Source organism: Ictidomys tridecemlineatus, chromosome 7 (assembly GCF_052094955.1).
Source record: "Ictidomys tridecemlineatus isolate mIctTri1 chromosome 7, mIctTri1.hap1, whole genome shotgun sequence".
NCBI classification, from domain to species: domain Eukaryota; kingdom Metazoa; phylum Chordata; class Mammalia; order Rodentia; family Sciuridae; genus Ictidomys; species Ictidomys tridecemlineatus.
The window spans coordinates 198,461,346-198,466,833 of record NC_135483.1 but is presented as its reverse complement, the minus strand read 5'-3'; positions in this window follow the sequence as shown (position 1 = coordinate 198,466,833).

Here is a 5,488-nt window from a genome sequence, read left to right as displayed (position 1 = left end):
CGGGGGCGGGGCCATCCCCCGCTTCCGGCCGGCGGGGGGAGGGGCCGGCCTGCCCCTGGACGGCGCTGACACGTGGTGTGCCGGGCGCTGGCGGGACGCGCGCTGCCGGGGGCCGCGTGCGGGGCCGCCCTTCCCCGCACCCCGCTGCGCAGGAGAACGTCACGCTCACCTGGGTGCCGGATCTCACCTGGCGCGCAGGTGCTTCTGCGGCAGTGTGAAGGATGCAGCCCCCAGGAAGACGCTGTGCAGAGTTGCTCACCACGGTGCCTGCAGAATTACCCGGAAAGGGCCGTCAGAACTTGTCTAGGTGTGAGCCGGGCGTGGTTAAGCCGCACGCCCTGAATCCCTGCTGCTCCGGAGCCTGAAGCCAGCCGGAGGATCGCACGTTCAAAGCCAGCATCGGCAATTTAGCGAGGCCCTAAGCAGCTTGGCCAGATCCTCTCTTAAAATAAAGATAAAAAGGACTGGGGATGTGACTCAGCGGTAGAGCTCCCTGGGTTCAATCCCCAGCACCCAATGTGTGTGTTTTGTGTTGTTTGGGTAGACCAAGTAAGGGTGATTTTTTTGTGTCCAGAGTATCGTGGCTAGTGCTACCCAGTCTCTGCATTTGTCTTCCTCCAGTCCATCCCCTGCGAGAAATCTTAGCAGAGCTTCCTGGGTGAAGTGCCAGCCCTGCCTCTACTCTGTGACTTCATGGGAGTCAGAGGTGCATGATATCCTGAGGCTCCAAGTGAAGAGAGTTGCAGAAGGCCTACACTCTGGCTGACACCCTTGACCCCCGAGACTCAAGGTTGTTGGTTGTAAAAGCTAGCATAACTGACTAAAGAATCAGGACTTTCATTATTTAAAATGTATTTTTTCAATCCCCAGCACCACACACACACACACAAAAGCAGCAGCATTTTTAAGGGGTCGGGTGGCACTCAGTGGTAAAGCACTTGCCTACCATGAGTAAAACCCTGGGTTCCATCGGTAGCACTGCAAAAATTAAATAAAATTCATTTTTGCCAACTATTGTGGCTCATGCCAGTAATCCCATTGATTCCAGAGGCTGAAGCAGGAGGACAGCAAGTTCAAAGCCAACCTCAGCAATTTAGCAGGACCCTCTCAAAAAAGACTGGGACTGTCACTCAGTGGTAAAGTGTCCCAGAGTCAATCCCTAGTACCAAAATAAAGTTCATTTTTAAGGCTTTCTTCCCTCCTGTAAATTCTTCCCCTTCCCAATTATTGGGAAACAGAAGCATGTATTTTTTTTTAAGAGAAAGAGAGAATTTTAATATTTATTTTTTAGTTTTCGGTGGACACAGCATCTTTGTTTGTATGTGGTGCTGAGAATCGAACCCGGTCCGCACGCATGCCAGGTGAGCGCGCTACCGCTTGAGCCACATCCCCAGCCCAGAAGCATGTATTCTTGCCAGTTCTGTGCTCATTATGAACAGTCAAACCATAGAGGAAGTGGTAAAGCTTCCCACCTCCCTAAAGTGCCAGCCTGGGAAGTCATCGGAATGGATCCAGGTGTTATTTAGGGTACATCAAACTGGACGCATCTAATGCCTAATAAGAAAGCAGACACAAGGCTGCATGCTACCACTTCATTTATTATCACTACTATTTTTTCGATTTCCTAAAAATTGAGCAGAAAGTAGTTTCCATGGCCCCTCCCCCACAATTTCCTGTATTACAAATATTTTCCATTCTCAGGGTACCTTTGTTACAATGGATGAAGTCATACTGATACATTATTATTAACTACATCCCATAGTCTACATTTAGGGTTCACTCTTGGTGTGAAATAGTCTGTGGATTTTGGCAGGTGCATGTCAAGTATCCCCACCACAGCACACACAATAGTTTCACTGCCCTAAGTCTCCTGTGCTCCACCAACTCACCCAGCTCCCTTTCCCCTTCAGCATCTTGCATCTGTGGTTCATTTTACTGTCTCCATGTCTGGAAAATTTGCCTTTTTCTGAATCATATAGTGTGCAGTCTTATTAGATGACTCCTTTCACATACCAATACACACGTAAGGTTCCTCCATATCTTTTTGTGATTGGATAGTTCATTCCTTTTTTTTAAATATTTTTTTTAGTTGTCAGTGGACTGTATTTATTATATGTGGTTCTGAATCAAACCCAGTGCCTCACACATGGTAGGTAAGCGCTCCACCACTGCTACAGCCCCAGCCCAGTTCATGGCTTTTTAATCTGAAAGACATTCCAGTGAATGAGTTACTACAGTTTATGGATTCACCTATTGAAGGACCTCTTGGTTGCTTTAAATTTTGACAATTGTAAATAGAGATGCTATAACCCTTTGTGTGCAGGTTTTTTTCTGTGGACATAGTTTTCAACTCATTCGGGTAAATACTGGCCATCTGGTGAGACTGGTTCTGTACAGAAGTGCCGGGTGGTCTTCTGCAGGGGCCCTGCTATCTTTCATTCCCAGGAGCAAGGAATGAGCGCTCCTGCTGCTCCTTCTTCTCACAGTGTCCGGTGTGGTCAGAGTTCTGGATCACAGCCATTCTAATAAAGGTGGGGAAGTACCTCATTGTTTTGATCTGCAATTCCTTAATGACCTGGGTGTGGAACAGGTTTTCATAGGTATATTTGGCATCTGAATATCTTGTTTGGTGAGGTCATCAGTTCAGGTCTGTTTTATTTTCCCTCCAGAACTAGGGCTTGAACCCAGGGATGCTCTATCACTAAGCTACACCCCCCAGCTGTTTTATTTCTTATTTTTTTAAATATTTGTTTTTAGTTGTTGATAGACCTTTATTTTATTTATTTATATGCAGTGCAGAGAATCGAACCCCGTGCCTCCCACATGCCAGGCAAGTGCACTACCGCTGAGCCCCAGCCCCAGCCCACTTGTTTCTTATTTTGAGACAGGGTCTCACTAAGTTACCCAGGCTTGCCTGGAACTGGTGATCCTCCTGCCTCAGCCTCTCCAGTCACTGGGACTTCAGCTTCTGTTTCTCATGTTCTGAACACTGTCCAGAAACAGTGGCCACCCTTCACCACTCTTTCAGCCTGCTGACCAGGTACACTCCACTGTGTTGGTGTACACCCCTCCGAAGACTCCTTGGTGACAGACACTACTTCCATTGTTTCCAATTTCTCATTTACATATATTATGACCCATGAACAAGCTTATACACATAGCTATAGGTATCCCTCAGTCCAGTTATCGAGAACCGAATGATGGACTACTTGAAAATTTAATGCCTTAGGAGAACCACTGTAGTGTGTCCCACAGTTTCTCAGGCAGGGATTTCATAAGGACTCAACTGTGGAATTCTATTCGATATACATCTACTGACATCTCATTCACCGAGTGCCTAGAAGACTGTGTTCAGCTGTCATCATGGACCACAACACCTACCTGAGGTCCCAGCTAGTAGGACACCTTACCTGATGGTCGGGGACTCCAGAAATAGGTCCAAAGGAGGCTAGGATGGGGCTGCAGGACAGCACCATGGTTGTTCCAAGACTTCATCTGATGATATTCCACTGGCCCAGAGAGTCATGGGGGCCAACCAAGTACCCAGGGGGGAATTAGACCCTAGGTCACCATACAAGGCTGAAAAGGTCATCGCCTGCCTACCACATGGGCTCCTCAGGGCTTCAAGATTCACATCAGAAACAGCATTGCTGCTTCAAAGACTGTACCACCTTCTAAATATGACGCTTCAGACAGCTGAGGATATTTAGGCCAACTGACACTGCACCTGTAGTTTTTGTATTTTCACCAACTCCAGGTTTCATCAGGCTTAAAAAACAAAACAAAACAAAAACCTCTAACTTGAGATGAACAAAAGAAAAAGTAGCAGCAACAAACTTCAAAGTTTTCATTGTAATTCTTTTACTAAAAATATTTTTGGGTTGTAGATGGAAATAATACCTTTATTTTACTCATTTTTGTGTGGTTCTGAGGCTCAAACCCAGCACATCACAAATGCTAGGCAAGTGCTCTACCACCGAGCTACAACTCCAGCCCCTCTCATTGTAATTCCTAAATGTGAATGTGAAGAGATGCTAAGTATTATTTACATATTGTTTGGCTATTTATATCCTTTTCAACATTTTCTTCTGTATGCCCTTTACCTATTTCATCTAAATATATATATATATATATATATATATATATATATATATATATATAAAATATAAATAAAGATATTGAGGACTGGGATGTAGCTCAGTGGTACAGGGCCAGCTCAGCAGACCTGAAGCTCTGGGTTTGGTCCCTGGTGCTTTTTATAACATATATCGAAAACAACTTCTTCCAGATTCAACTTGTCTTCCTTCTTTGACACAGGACAATGCCAACCCCTCTTGCAATCCTGATTTAGAGACTGACAGAGGGAAGACCCCTGTGCCTCTACTGTGCTTATAAGACAGTGTCTCCACCTTCACACAATCGACCTTTGAGGCTCCCTAACTCATCAAGCACACACCTGTGATCCCAGTACCGTGGGAAGCTGAGGCAGGATGATTGCAAGTTCAAATCTAGCCTCAGCAACTCAGTGAGACTCTGTCTCAAAATAAAAAATAATCCCCAGTATCCCCCAAAAGAGGCTCAATAACTATGCTGTGAGGGTAATCTTGTGTTTCTATTTTTACTTTATTTTCTAGCACCCACCCCTCAAGTCATGACAAAGTGTCCCTGAACATCACCAAATGCCCCCTTAGGGGTAAAATCAACTGAGAACCAGTACTACCAGGGAAGCCCAAGCTGTTCTAAGAAATCCAACTGAAGCCCAAGCTCAGGAAAGACAGACTGTGCTTCTTTATGTAGATAGCTCAGGCAGGAGGCCAGCTCTGCTCCGTGAGGTCACTCGGGCCCAACTTCCTTCTGGCAGTGTCTGTCCACCAAAGGGCTCACCTTTGCATGACAAGGTATCTGGGAGACGGAGCAGAAGGATGCCCACCGAGGTCTGAGGTGCACACCAGCTGCAAGTGCTCTTTCCAAGGACAGGAACTCAAACACCTGTCCTCATGGCAAGGAGGGCTGGCTGGGGAGCGGGGTTTGGCTGGCAGAGCCAGGCCCGAAACAGTCCTATTTGGGAAGTAGATTAGTGCCCCTTCTGTTGAAGCCCTAACCCCCATTGTGACTGTGGAGATAGGACTTTCAGGTGGAAACAAAGGTCACAAGGATGGGAGCCACTCTACAGGGCTGGTGCCTAAATAAGAGGAAGAGACACCAGAGGGTGCTGCCCTCTGCCCAGTGAGGATGCAGTGACCAGGACAGCTCTCAGCAGGCATCTGTCTTGCTCCGAGACCTTGCGTGTTCAGAGCTGTGAGAAAATAAACTTCAGCCTCAGCTACTCCATCTGCAGAAGCAGAATAACAGGGAGGAAGGCAGCTGGTGGTGAGCATGTTGACATTATTCCTAAGAGACGAAGCTGCGGCATGCTCCCTCTGAGATAAGGGCACTGGTACAAGTGGGCTGCTGTCCCTTTACCCTTTTTAGTGGAAAATCTCAAACA